Here is a 14,595-nt window from a genome sequence, read left to right as displayed (position 1 = left end):
CTGTCGTTATTACACTTAGAAGCTCACCATATTCCCACTCTTTAATTGGCCATTAGCCAAGTTCTTCCTCGACTCTAGTGACTATATTTGCTATTTGTTCAGCTTTCAAATTTGGACTGACCATTGTGCGCTCCTTGCTTTCTTTCCCAACTAGATATCCCGGCCATTTTCAAAATGATGCGTTTATGGTCACTCCCTTCCTCATCAATAACTATTTCTCTTAACTTATCATGTTTTCCTTCTGTCATCAGACAGTAATCAATGGTCGATTGCCGGTTTCCCACTTCCCACGTGATCTGCCCTTCACACTTAGGCCCTGTGTTCACGATAACGAGGCTATGTTGCTCACAAAGGTCTAGCGTTGACTTCCCGTTGTTGTCGATATAGCCATCTAAATCCTATATGTGGGCATTCATGTCACCTAATAAGGCAATTTCAGCACCATTCCCGAAACCCTTAATATCAGCGCTTATGCATTCCACTAACTCTTTATTCTTCTCTGTGCAATTATTTCCGGTCCACAAATACGTAACGCCCAGCCAAGTTCTTTTTCCCACTCATTGTACTTGATAACCAAAGATGCTCTGACATCTTGAATTTACTCCTTTCCATTTGCCTCCCTGATGGATGAGCATTCCGACTCCCCCTCCCTTTCTTTCCGACTTAGTTCTGCTGCACCCTTCCCAAAAATAATTCTCAATAACTGGCGGCTCTTCTGGGTCTCTAAGGTGCGTTTCTGTAACCGCATACACTCCTATTTGTTCTCTATTTAACTGCTCCTCAATCTCTGCCCACTAATCCTTTCTTCTGCCGCCCTGCATGTTCATGTATCCTATTGCATGGCGAGCTTTCGTTCTTGCTTTCCTCCTTTTTTCTGTTATCGACGGCGATGCTCTTCTGAGGTTCCTCTAGGGGACCTTCTTCGTTACTATCTACTCTGACCTCCTGAGCGTCAGCGAGCCCCCTAAATAAGCAACAGCGCGACCACCAAGTCGCCAGCCCACTTGTCGTGCCAGCCTGTAATAGAAGTGGATCCCGTCTCGTTTAAAACCACCACACCTTCTCACTTCCCTGTTTACTTCGACAACCTCGAAGCCTTTCTCTCGGCTCATTTTCTATATTGCCTCATTAGCAGCCACTACGGCTCTTTGTACGTGACGGTCACGTACAGGCACCTCCGGCACCGTGCACACCACGATCTCCACCTGTGGGGATAGCTCGCGCAAATCGTCCACCCCCTTCGCCAAGCGCTAGGCTAGTCCAGTCCTTTTCCTGTTTAGGATGTCATTTATTCCACCTGCTACTATGACAAGGTTGCGCACGTGGGCATTTTCCGCGAGCTTTTCTTTTGCTCGCTCCTTGACAGAACCCAGTGTCCACCCTGGAAATGTCCCTACCGCCACTCTTCTATCGGCTTTCACACTTTCACACTTTCCACAATTGCTGTTGAGCACCCAACCAGGTTTGAGTCGCCGGCAATAATCACCCTTTCACTCTCTCCTATCTCTCCCTGCTTCCCTTTGCGCATTTCCGCGTGATTGGGACTCGACAAGGGGCATTTTCCCCGGGGTTCCTGCTTTTTCCGCGTGGTGGCCTCAAGGTAGGTGCCGCTCTTTCCAGCTAACCCTTCATCACGCTGCATGCATTCCACGTACTTTGCCGACACTCTCTCGCCTCTCGCGTCGGAGATCTGCGTTCCTTTGTCACGCACATTCTCGTTCACAATGGCGACCTTGTTCAGCTTTTCCTCGGCTGCTTCAAGTGTCTTTTCAACTACATTCCGTGCATCACGCTCCCTGTCTAGCTCATTTTTGAGCTCTTGCACCTATTTGAGAAACTCTTCCTGGAAAGGATCCATTTTCTGCAGCCTAGTATCGACATCACATTATGTGCCGGTTGATTCGATGCCCTCTCCATTCTCATCCGTCTTCTCATCTGCCTTGAGGGACCCCCTGCGCACTGCCTGCTTTCCCGTCTTTCTCGCCTTGTGTTGCACGGCTTTTTGCAAATACTATAATACTGCTACTACTGATGCAAATACTATATCAATGCAGAGCACGTGCCTTTTAGCAAAAACCGATACGTACAGGATCCAAATCCTCAAAATGTCGCAAAGCAACTCTCACCACTGTTTCAAAAGCAATCGATGCCGCGGAGACCGAAGGTATGACACGCTCTCGCACGCGCTCAACCACGCGGCCACACTCTCACTTTCCTACCAAAACACGCACAGTAAAACCACTAATACCTATTTGTCTTGCCACTTCCAAGCTACCATTTAAAGACTACAAACACTCAACGTCCTACCCTGAAGCACGTGGCACGAAAGGACGCGCTAACCATCCTGCAAAACCAAATGTACACGAAGCACACCCGCGCACCCGAAATACGAGAGACAAAAAAAGGAAAGAAAAAGAAAGCCACCCAATTACTATTTAATGGCAAAAAAAATCAGCAAATAAAGAACAGAAGCAAGCTCAAAGCATGCACAAAAACTTTTGATTTCGTCGCCGCCACGGAGCCCCGAAAAGCACGCCCATTCACGTCGAAATTGCGCGGGAATCCCCAAACGAACCATCGCGAGTGGAGCGCTACCGCTGACAACTGGTTCGGAGCGAGTGAAGCGTAGGGACGGCAGAACAGGTGAATGCGCAATGGCGCGTCAAATTACCCAAATCCCCACAAGGCCGAGCACGCGCTTGAGGCCGGTTCTGATTAGGGAGTCGAGTTTGACCTTTTCCGCCTTACCCCAATTAAGGTACGGCGCGATGTAGATAACATAACTTGGAAAGAATGCCTGATAAGCTCTAAGGAGATCGTCCTCTTTGAGACCGCCTTTTTTATTAAAACGAAGCTTTCTTTGCCAGTTCCTTCGACTTTCCCACTGCTGCTGCGGGCTGCAGCTGTCGCGCACACCGCGTCGGGGGGTGGTTCAGAGCGTGTATGTAGATGACAGGCGCGAGTAAGAGAGGAAAGGCGATGGGAGAAACTCGTTTCACCCCACCGCGTCGAATGTGCACAATGCCCTCTGGGGCTTCCTGGCCGTCGCCACATTAGCCGCTTGACAGCTGTAATTATCCGTGACTCCCCTCAGAAGCATTGCAGAAACTGCAGCGCTTCCCTTTCTACTAACGTGCGAGGCCAGAGATAGAACTGTAGGGAGAAGTAGAGGGAGGTGAAGAGGCAGTTCCCATATGAGAGAGGGGGGTTAACGTTAGAAGGCAAGGAAACCTCACTACTATACAGCAGTTGCGGGGAAACAGGATAATCTTAAGTTCTAGTTGCGGCACAGTATTTATTTATTTATTTATTTATTTACCCAACAGGCTCCCGGAGGAGTAGTGCGTCAGGGGAGGATAGAGGGAATTAGCAAAAAGAAAAGAGTACAAGGAAAGTATACATTGTTACGGAGTAAATATGAAAGAACAAACAAACTCAGCTCGAGTTCTAAAATTTCCTTCTCCCTAGCATGCACTTTCCGCGCTTCCGCACGCTCGGCCTAGCGTTCTTTTTGGAAGATCTCTCTCTCAATAAATTTCAGGGTTTCATCCTTCGACAAATCCAACTCTTTCACTAAGGCTAGAGTCTTGTCCCAATCCATTTCCGGATCACAAAAAATTCGTGACGGGGCCGGAAAAATCGATCCTGGCAGGCTCGCCAATTGTCACGAATTTCAGCGCTCCAAAAATGGACAGAGGCACAATTCAAATATGTTAAAGAACATTCATCTCGAATAAAAAAAATAACGAAAGAAAAAAACAGCAAACTACCCTGACACCATACAGACACGAGGCTCCAAAAACTAGCTATACACATTTAAAAAAAAAACAAGTCCTCAACGACATGTTGTTCCTCCGCTCGACTAACTCGACGTCACGAGCAAACGAACGTTGTGACCGTCGCCTTCGTGTCCGACTCCGGACCAGCGTGGTAAAGGACGTTAGCCTGCGTGGTTCCGACGCAGCGTGGGCGTTGACCTCCGACGAGCGCAACGAGGTTGTAGTCTTCCGCAGAGACCCGCGTGACACAGGACGCGGTCTGGGCCAGTCGGCCGTTGTGCCGCTGAAGTGGCCAGGCGATTGCCTTCGTTGCACGGGACGGCAACCATTTGCGGCAGCGTGGGGTTGGACCGGGGCCGCGGAACACAGCCACGCCGACGCAGTAGAGGCTCAGGAGCTGGAGTCGTCACTGGCCAACTCACGAACGTCCCCTCTCCCGTCCGTGGTCCCCGAAGCTGCAGCCTCCCGTCTACAGAGCACAGCTGCAGAGATGCCACTGTCTTGCTTCTCGACTACGTCAGCAATGCCAGCTCATCTCCGCCTGCGTCTCCTGATGATGATGATGATGATGATGATGATGATGATGATGATGGCTTCATGTTATGGCTCATGCCCACACTGGGGGATTGGCCAAGAATTGCGCACTGAAACGATTACCTATTCTTTTGGAGTGTTACAAATTCGATCAGAAAAGAAAGAAAAGGAAGCCTACAAAAACAAACAAATTACAAGAAAACAATCAAAAAGTTATTTGTTTTGTTGATTGTATGTAACCGCACACGGCATCAAACACGTCCCCTATACAGCGGCCCGCGGCCTCCTAGAGCACATTAACGAAGCCTGGGAGAGCTCGCAGTTGCCGAAGGAATGGAAGGATGCCGAGGTTCGCTTCATTCCAAAGCCCGGCAAGGCCCTCACGATAGACAACATGCGGCCCATCTCCCTCACATGCTGCGTGGGCAAGGTGATGGAGCGCATGGTCCTTCGCCGGCTGCAGAAGCACCTCGAAGAAACGGATCAGATGCCAGAGACGATGTACGGCTTCAGGCAACATCTAAAAAAAATTATGGGGTTTTACGTGCCAAAACCACTTTCTGATTATGAGGCACGCCGTAGTGGAGGACTCCGGAAATTTCGACCACCTGGGGTTCTTTAACGTGCACCTAAATCTAAGTACATGGGTGTTTTCGCATTTCGCCCCCACCGAAATGCGGCCGCCGTGGCCGGGATTCGATCCCGCGACCTCGTGCTCAGCAGCCTAACACCATAGCCACTGAGCAACCACGGCGGGTTCAGGCAACATCTCAGCGCCCAAGACGTGATGATCCAACTCCACGAACTGGTCGTCAAGCCGCCAACGAGGCATGCGCCGCGCGGGATACTCGCCCTCTACCTGAAGGGAGCGTTTGACAACGTGTCCCACGCGAGCGTGTTGCAGAATCTAAACAAAACCCGGTGTGGCCGAAAGACATTCGGCTACATAAAAGATTTTCTGTCAAACCGAACGGCGACCATCAGGATAGGGGAGGAGAAGTCGGACCCTGTCGAGCTCGGCGATAGGGGCATCCCTCAGGGATCGGTCTTGTCGCCCCTGCTCTTCAATCTGGCCCTGCTGCCCCTGCCCGATCTACTCAAGCAAATCGAAGGCGTGGACCACGCGTTCTACGCCGACGATATTGCGGTGTGGACGGCCCGAGCCGGATCCGTTGCCTGGATGGAGGAAGTCTTGCAGCGGGCGGCAACGACCGTGCTCGAGTACGCAAAGTCGTGCGGACTGAGCTGCGCTCCCCAGAAATCAGAGCTGCTCATGATCCAACCGGGAAAATCCAAGAAGGAGCTGCCGCCGAACGTGATTATCACGATCGCCGGAACGACCATCAAGCCAACACAGCAGATTATGATTCTCGGCCTACTATTTCAGAGCGATGGAAAGGCACAGGCCGCCATCACAAAGATCAAGACTACAACCGAACAGATACTTGGTATGATTCGGAGGGTATCCAACAGAAACTGAGGCCTTAAAGAGGACGATGCCATGAGCCTGGTACGCGCGTTCGTCGTGTCGCGGGTTACCTACTCCACCCCGTATCTCCAGCTGACGAAGGCGAATAGGGACACCCTAAACACGATGCTTCGTAAGGCAACGAAACAAGCACTGGGCATGCCCATATACTCGTCCACGCAAAAACTGTTAGACATGGGCGCCCACAACACAGTGGAGGAGCTCATCGAAGCCCACCTCTCTAATCAGATAATCCGGCTCAGTCACATGGAACACGGACGAGCCGTCCTACGCAAGATATGATGGCAGATCGAGCCAGTACCCATCAAGACGGCCCTTCCGGAAGACTGGAAAACGATCATTCAGACAAAACCCCTTCCCCGGAACATAACGCCGGGCAAGGACGACGAGAGGCGCACCGCGCGAGCCAAAGCCCTAGCCCGGAAGCTGGAAGAGAACCCCAGGGTCCTCTACGCGGACGCCTCGCTCCGAAAACACAGTGACCGTGCAGCGGTGGTGGTTACATCAAAAGACAGGCTGATCGTCAGCGCGTCCCTGAAGACAACAGACCCCGCAGTTGCCGAAGAAGCGGCCGTGGCCCTCGCACCCACACAGCCGAGCGTGGACACCGTAGTCACCGACTCTAAGACAGCCTACAGAAGCTTCCGCAGGGGGGTAATCTCCTCCGCGACCCGAGCCATTCTAGCCAAGCACAAGCCTCCGGGAAGAGCCATAGAGCTCGTGAGGGTCCCGGCTTACTCGCAGGTAGCAGGCAACACCATCGCCGACTACCATGCCCGAGAAATGTCAATCCGGGCCGAGCACGAGCCGGAAGAGCTACCGCACCCGGTTACCAGCTTTCGGGACGTTACCCGGATGTACCGAGAGGAAAGGTGCAGACTGCCAGAACCGCACCCCAAACTCACCAGGCAACAACAGACGATCCTGCGTCGAGCGCAGGCGGGATCGCTTGCGCATCCAGTATTGATGAGCCGCATGTACCCTGCGGAATACGATATGCTCTGTCCTTTTTGCAGAAAAGAAAAGGGCACCCTGCCGCACGTCTTGGCAGAGGGCACAGAACTCAAGACCCCCCCTCCTCCCCTTCCCACCAACACCCCCAATCCCCAACTCCTTGAGCGATGGGAGACCTTGTTATCCAGCCCCGCCTTACCGATTCAGCTCGCGCTGACGGACAGGGGCCAGGAGCTGCTGGAAACATATGGGTCCCGTAACTAGGGAACCACCCCATCTGGTGCCTGCATGCACCACCGATTTATTTCGGGCCCAGTAGAAGTTGCTTCATCATCATCATCCCCTATAACTGACGCACCGAAAGGTAGTATGATTTCTGATGACAACATTAACCCTAATTTAGCAAGCGGAAGTTCCAGATGTCTTTTTCTTAACAATTTGTATCGTCGACATACCAAAAAATAGTGATCTAGTGATTCTGTTTTTTGGCAGCATGGGACACAGACGCGATTGCGCCAGACCAGTCCTGTGTAAATATAGGCTTAATAGAGGGACACGGCAGCGTAATCTCGTGATCGCTACTTCCGATTGTCTTGATGGTTTTTCTTAATTTTCTTTCTTCTTTCGCGCTTCACGTGCTTCTCGCCTGCGTGTCCCTTCTCCGTTTTGTCGACCTGCGCCGTGTTCCCATATGGGCTGCAGAACTGAGCGTATTTTCCCTCTCCCAAATCACGAAGAAGACCGGCGTCTTCGTCTTTTTCACATTGTCATACAGGCCTTGCCGGTGACTCATGACAGTCAGCCAAAGGTACTATGATGGAGGCAGAGTTGCGGATGAAAGAACGAAAATATGAACAAACGGCCAAGGAAGCTGCGAATTTCTTTTATTGTCTTCTGCTTAAGAAACCCGAAAACGGCACATAGCTTTAGTGAATCGGGAAAGACGCCATCTCGGGAGACGACATGACCAAGAATAAGCAGCTTCCGAGAATTAAAGCAACACTTGTTTAAATTTAGTTGTAGGCCAGCGGAACTGCGGCAAGTGAGGATAGCTTTTAGACATTGGAGATGCGTCCCGAAGTCATGTGAAAAAGTCATAATATCGTCCAGGTAACATAGGCACGTCTGCCACTTGAGGCCGCGGAGGACGTTGCCGATCATGCGCTCAAAAGTGGCAGGCGCGTTGCAGACCCCAAATGGTATCACATTGAATTCATATAAGCCATCGTGCATAACAACGACTGTTTTAGGGCGGTCGGCCTCAGCCATCGGGACTTGCCAGTAGCCGGAGCGCAGGTCTAGCGAAGGAAAGACTTCGGCTCCTTGTAATCAGTCGAAGGCGTCATCTATACGAGGCAGCGGATAGAGGTCCTTGAGCGTCATCTTGTTCAGTCGGTGGTAGTCAGCACAGAACCTTATAGAGCCGTCATTTAAGCCACAGTTTATAACTCTGGGACGTCTTCCTGTGTAACATCTTCTGTATACAACATCTTCGACAAGAACAACCGGTGAGGCCCCTGGACTATTCGAGGGCTGGACGACGTCGCACTGAAGCATGCCATCTACTCGTGCCATGATGCGGCGCTCAGGGGCTGGCGAACGAATATGGGTGCTGACGTAAACGAGCTTGGAGACCAGTGTCGACGTGGTGAGCTACAGTTGTATTACGGCCCAAAAGAAGGTTGTAGGTAATCGTAGCTAGCGCGAAAGCGTTCTAGCAAGGAGGTGAGCTGTCCACGTTGTTGCCGCGTAAGATGGCCGTCGACGTATCGAGAAATGGCGCCGGTAAAGGATGGTCGAGAAGATAGAACGGAATCTTCAACTGCTTCAACCTGAAAAGAAGGCGGTTGATCAGGAACGACATATGTATACAAGGGCATGGTGAGTGCAGTCGCAGGCCAGCATGATGTGGGGCCATTTCGACAGCACAATAAACTCCACGGTGCACAAAAAATCTTCAGTAACGACGCGTGCTGTTCATGGCGCGAAAGGTCGGATTCCTTGCGAGCTCGCAGTGCTCAATGTAAAGTCAGAAAGCGGCGTCGTTACTTTTCGGAGTTCACGGCAAAGCTTTTGTCTTTACAGACACTGCTGCTCCCGTGTCGACAAGGGCTAGAACTGGTATGCCTTCTACGCAGACGGCAACATTATTAGAGGGGCACAAACGAGGTCTTGAAAAGCTTGAAAGCAGCGCAGTTCTTGCCCCCGGAACTGCGGCTTCTAGTTTTCTTAAGGAACAGGCTGAGGGCGTCGCAGCGTTGGTGAGAGGGAACGGCGACGTGGTGAAGGCGACCGGGGTGCGTTGAAGTTTCGGCGAGTCGAAGAGTCAGCAGAAGGACCAGGCGAAGGATTTTGCCATGTCGATGCCAAAGCATAATTAGAGAGTTATAGCTCAGCGAGCCAGCAGGCCCAGCGTAGACGCCACTGCGCATGCGGTACCGCACATGTGCATCGGCGTCTACGCTGGGCCCGCCGAGCTATAACTCTCTTGCTTGGGAGTACGTCGTCACAAGAGAGAAATCTAAGCCGGCGGCAAAACCGCCCTACGTGGGCGCACGAGAAGCATATGGGGCGGTTGTCACAGGTGCGCCACGGGTTTTGAAAAACGTGGTTCCGGTCGTGGGAATGGACGGGCAGCCACAGGTTGAGGCGACCCAGTAAAGGTGCGTGTTGGCATACGTAAGAGTTGGCGATGGGCAGAGGCTCAAGTGTGACCACGGCTTCGGCGTAGGTGAGTGGAGGCCGAGGCGTGACCAGGGATCCCTCGTAGGTGAGCGAAGCACTCACCGGTATCGCAGGGACTGCGGGTAGCACCTCGGAAAGTTGCTCTTTAATTAAACGACGCGCTGTATAGAGGGCGGCAGCGTATAGGTGGGGCAGCACCAAGGGTGCAAGCGACAGCTGGCGCGCAACCTCCTCGCATACAAACCGCTTAATCTAATTAAGTAAAGGAGGCGCTGCGAGTGAAATCACGTTGCTTTCGCAGCTCGTCATAGCTCTGACACAGTTGAATGACGTCGGCTACCGTTTGCGCGCTCTTGGCGACAAGCATCTGAAGTGTCATTGACATCTTGTCGGCCAGTGTCATTGTCATTGATGAAATGACACGCTTGCAAAAGCCGACCACATCTTCAATGTAGCTCTCGCCACGTTGTTGAGCTCGTCTGCGCAAGCGCTGTTCGGCGCGCAACTTACGAACAGCTAGACAACCGAGAGTAGCTCCACGATTTTCGTTCTGAGGTCAACCAGGTGGTGTTATGATTGGGGGTCCCATCGCTCGTGATCCGTTGTCAAGATTGGAGTCGGGCATGAATTCGAAGGTAGCTGGCCCATGCCGTCGTCCAACTTATCCACGCTGAGGACGTTGATGAAGGGAAGGACTGCTTCTCATCTAGAACGAGGAATATGGGTTTATTTACAGTATTTATATCAGTCTAACATGACTGTTTTTGAAAGTACATCAGTCTAACATGACTGCTTGAGAGAGAGGGACCTGAGCCGCCGCGCAACAGCGGTTTTTAAACACTCGGTCCTCTCCCGATACAAGGTGATGCGAACGTTCGTTTAGTCATCGCAAACTAGCCGCCTCCCCGCAGGACGGTCTACACACACACATGCGCACACGCATACACACAGGTGCGAAGGTCCGGAGCCGACGTCAGAGGGGCCCCGTAGAACTCGGAGCCGTTCCGAGTAGCGCGTTGTCTTGCGTCTTGGTCGGTGCGTGGGAAGCAGCGCAAAACGGCGTTCCCGCGGCAACTCGCGCACCCGTAGCAGATCAGGTCCGCGTTGGGGAGTTTGGGAACAATAGTTGGCCCGCCGAACTCATTCCGTCACAACGGCGATGAGGCTAGAGGTTGGCGGCGATGCTCCCGAGATGTTGCTTCCACAGTCGTAACGGGTTGGCAAAACTTTGCACTGCAGCTGGCCGTTCTTAACAGTGGTAAGGTCAGTCTCGTCGTTGCGGAACCACTGATTCGCGACGTCGGTCAAGTAAAAATACGACATTGTTGAGCCTATGCGCGTCGTCCCATTTGTTGTGCTTGCTTACCTGGTCGTGTGATTCAAGCTATACCCTCCACGTGCTGGTCGTCGGCTCCACTGAAGAAAGCAGGGCACGGGAGCAGACCGCAGTGTCGGAGGCGGGGAAGCCAGCGGCCGCTCTTCGTCCGTGGCCACGAGAGGAACTGGAGGGAAGGTGCGGCTGCGGTGTTCCAGGGTTGCAGCGAACCAGCAACCGCCACCAAATATAATGCGCCGTTTCGGATCAGCACCCTTTGTATAGAGCAGACACAGTCGCAGTAAGCGAACCGACAATGGCACAAAACAACACGAGCATCGAGCCTCTGAATCTTCCTTCTTCTTCTTGTATGAGCAGCGCACTCTGCTTCTTCAAAAAGCGATAATATTCTGCACCCCAGTGATAATAATTTATGGCGCGCATCCAAAGAAAAAAGTACAAGAATCAGGCCCGCCAAAGCCACATCTTACTTGGCTGGTAGTGCACGGCAGGCAGCAATAAACTGCTATAAATACAAAACAACAGCAAAAGAAACGAATTCAGTCGATGGTATAAAATACGAACAAGTAAACGAAAGCAAGTGCAAAGAAAGCACAAATTGGAGTGGCTATAGCCTCATAAAATCAATACTCCAAATGCATTATAAATATCAGATTGTTTCAAGCCTCAATATTTTCTTCACTTTGCCTCCTTAAGATCCCTATACGAGTATATTGGTGCTGCATATGGTGTGAAGAGGGAGGAGGAAAGAAAGGGCAGGGGCGTCATCCAGAAGAGCGTAGCTGCCCGACGTTATATAGGGAAAGAGAGTAAAAGGAGAGACGCGGTGATGGCGTATGGTGGTGCGGGTTTACAACATATTATATGAGGTGATACCGCAGTTTTCAGATTTTGAAAAAAAAAAAAGTTGTTCCACCTTGAACAAATTGTGAGGCAGCAACTTCAGCGTTCAGAACTGGCACGCCAGATGTGCCTCGACCACAGAGCTGGACGTGCAAGCCGCTGCGCAGGCCCTGGCACCGGTGTTGCTCAGTATGCGAGCGGATTCAACAGCAGCTCGTGTTTTCGACCGCGCAACCGTTCTAGCGTGTACATTTTGGCTCCGTTCGAGGGGAAAAAGAAACGCCGTTACATTGGCAGCGAGTTGACGTCTCAATCTCAACACGTGCCACGTCAGAAGGTTCCTCCAGCCTAGCAGAGCGTGTTCACCTCAAATACATGTTAGAGTTTGCCAAACAATACAAACACAGTCCGTGCAAGCCGTCACAGGAAACTTGAAGCGGCCAGGAAGAAAGTCCGAGCTTCGACAAGCGGACCTGTCACCGTCAAAGCGACCAAGTTAATAAGGGCTGCTTAGTTTCCAAGTGAATAAATCTTTTTGTTTAGAATGTGTTTTTTCATTTCTTTATCATAGTACACGCCATGCTACGACATAGCCATCTTTATTTCATAAGCGACACGTTTTGTGCATGCAGTAACTATCGTCCCACGTCGTAAGCTGCTCGACTGGCCTCGTAACAATCGAAATGCTGCTTTCAGTGGACGGAAGAAGTGAAATAGTAAGCGGAGCTTTCCAGATGACCTTTGTTAGTACTAATTTCATTTTGATTTATCTTCTGAGTTAGCATATACGTAACTATTGCGGCGTAGTACAGCCATGGATAATGAACAAAACGTAAAGAAAACACAACAGTCATGCGTGACTTCAGGATTGCCTCTCTTGTTTCGTATAAATTATACATTATACTGGTAGTTATGTTTGGATTCTTAGCGCAGTGTCTAATTATGGTTTCATGCAAGAATATACACAGATAGGAAAAATACAGTACGGCATACATTTTTCGCGTCCTCCCTAATATTCAAGGTTGCTCGATGCAACAAAACGCAAGTATGTTTGTCCTCTTACTATCTCTCTTGAGTCATTGCCGATATCAATAACACGCGTTGTGCCAATTGGTTGTGCTCACGTTTAAGCCTGAGTAGTGGAAGAGGCAACGACAGGTTTCGGCCTCTGTTCTCCATTTGTGTGCTCACTCACAAAATGCCTCAATTCTCCGGCTGTCTTCTTTTCGTTCCTCCTGTCTTGCGTCCGTTTCAACTGGACCACTCTGCCCCAAAACGAGCGATAAAACTGCGCGCAAGGCGATGGCGTCCGACCTGGCGCGGTGTGCGAGAAACGCCCGTCAGGAAGATGAAGCAGACGATGCCGACGGCTTTCTCTCTGCTCGTCTACTCGCCCGCTCGCCGTGCCCTACACTCGCTGAGCTGTGTGTGCGAGTCGTCTGGGAGACTTGTTTCCCAGAGTCGAAGAAAAAGCGAAGCAGCTAGGTTTCCCTGATACCGCACCCCGATTATCGATTCCTCCTCGGTGGACTCTCGCATACCTCGTCCGTCAAGCAGCGTCTCGTCGCAGATAAGGGAGACCGACGTGAGGCCCGCCATGCTTGTTCTTCTTCCGCAGTTTTCGTCTGGCATGCGAACCATCCTGTGTGCCGCGCTGTACTCTACCGTTATCGTCTGCTGGCGCTGAGATACGGGATACGAACGATCCTTAATAAAACTCATTTTTAAAATAGAATTAAACTGATGTGAGGGTGCTTTCCTGACTATACGTTCGCACCGCGCGCGGCACGAATAGTGCTTGCACATGTGTGTGTGTATGTGTGCGTGCATGTGTAATTATTCCCGTTCAGGTGGGTTACCTGCAGAGGCGAATGCGTTGCGCGACAAATCACAATGCTCATATGCCTATTTAAAAGACTAATAATTACCTTTATTCATATTCACTTTCCAGCGCAGGGACATCATATCTGCCTAGCACAAGTCCTAAGACTAGCTGCACTTTCGAGATATCCGTCTCCAAAGCTACAAAATGCGTTCGCACTACAGTTTACGTCATCCCGAATTATTTGACGTACGCTTTTAGGAAACTGTTCTCTGCAACGCCAATGTATATCGTAATGATAGACTTACAGTCTATGCTATGAAAACTTGTCTTCACTGCTTCTTGGCTTCAGTTTATCTATCGCAAGTTGTGCTCTAAAGTGCATAACTACAAAAATTGTTTGGTAAGTTTTTCAACTAGCTACTTGGACTTTCCGAATTTTCATGCGGGCAATTTGCGGCTTTTCAATAAATGCACCTGAAAAGACGAAACAACATTGTCACAGGTGATTATAAACAAAATCGGTTCGAAGCCGAAGCCAAATCGCCACTGCTGTATACGCGATAAACACATGAATGCGTCCTGTACGGACTTATACATTTATACACGTCTGTGAGCTAGAATGCCTGGAATTCGCCGCGCCGAGAAGGCAGTCAATTTTGCTTCCTGAATACTGGAAACTTTCCGCGTTCTTCCACATTTTCTTTTTTTTTTCTTTTCTTTCTGGGTCATTATGCCGAGTCACACCTCGGGAATGTGACCCGCTTCTTGCAAAATAAAATAAAACTCTATGGAAGACACTTTGGAGCTCTAGGAACCGAAACAAGAGAGCGTGGATTCTATTTCAGCATTTTAAACGAATCTAGTGTTGTTGTTTAGCGGCCTATATCAAGAAAGAAAGATAATACGTGATACAAGAGACTTTAGTGTCATACTTCTTTTTTATATATGGTGTGTATTTAGTGAATAAATCGATCGGTCAATAACCACGAAAGAAAAGACTGTAGAATTTCCGACTTTTTAACTGAGCACCTTGAAGCGATGTACGTTTGCCGCAAGACAAATCGCAGCGTACGCACAAGACGAAGGTTTTAAACTATAGTATTCAAGCTAAGGCATGATATGTCTCGTCACAATCGATCATTGAAAAGTC

Source organism: Dermacentor andersoni, chromosome 7 (genome assembly GCF_023375885.2).
Source record: "Dermacentor andersoni chromosome 7, qqDerAnde1_hic_scaffold, whole genome shotgun sequence".
NCBI classification, from domain to species: domain Eukaryota; kingdom Metazoa; phylum Arthropoda; class Arachnida; order Ixodida; family Ixodidae; genus Dermacentor; species Dermacentor andersoni.
This window is presented reverse-complemented; position numbering follows the sequence as displayed.